Below are 565 nucleotides of genomic sequence, written 5' to 3' on the forward strand. Positions count from 1 at the left end.
GGAGTTGATTTTTGGGGCTTGTTGTTGCTTTGGGGTTTTCTGCGGTTGCATCCTTCGCGGCGGGGCCCCCGGGGGGCCCCCCGGGGAGGTTTCTGGGGAAACAAATGGAGCGGAAAAGCCCCGAAGTGCTGCAGAACTCTTCCAGCTGCTGCCAAGTGAAGTGCAGAGACACGAAGGCCAGCGGATGGCCTTCGTGGTGCAGCGGGGCGGCCGAGCAGTGCTGCTGTGGGTGTTGCCGCGGGTGTGGGGGGGCCGGGGGCTGCTGGGGTGCCACCTGAGGCCCCTACAGGAGTAGTTGCATTAGTGTGCATTTTGGAGGCACTAAAAGGCTTTTAAAAGGCTTTTGAAAGGCATTTGGGGCTTTTAAACGGGATTACATGCATGCATGCGCATGCACGCGCTCCGCCGTGCAGATTGCTGCGCTCAAACCAGCTTTTTGCAAGTTGAACTGCAGCGCCGCTCGCCTTGGCGGCTGCAGGCTCTTCAGTGGCCAAATCTCTCTATTTTAAGTTTATGAACTGGAAATTAGTTCAATTAAGGGCACTTTGTGCAGTGTTTAGCTCTT

Source organism: Eimeria tenella, genomic scaffold (genome assembly GCF_000499545.2).
Source record: "Eimeria tenella Houghton genomic scaffold, Eth_scaff64, whole genome shotgun sequence".
NCBI lineage: Eukaryota > Apicomplexa > Conoidasida > Eucoccidiorida > Eimeriidae > Eimeria > Eimeria tenella.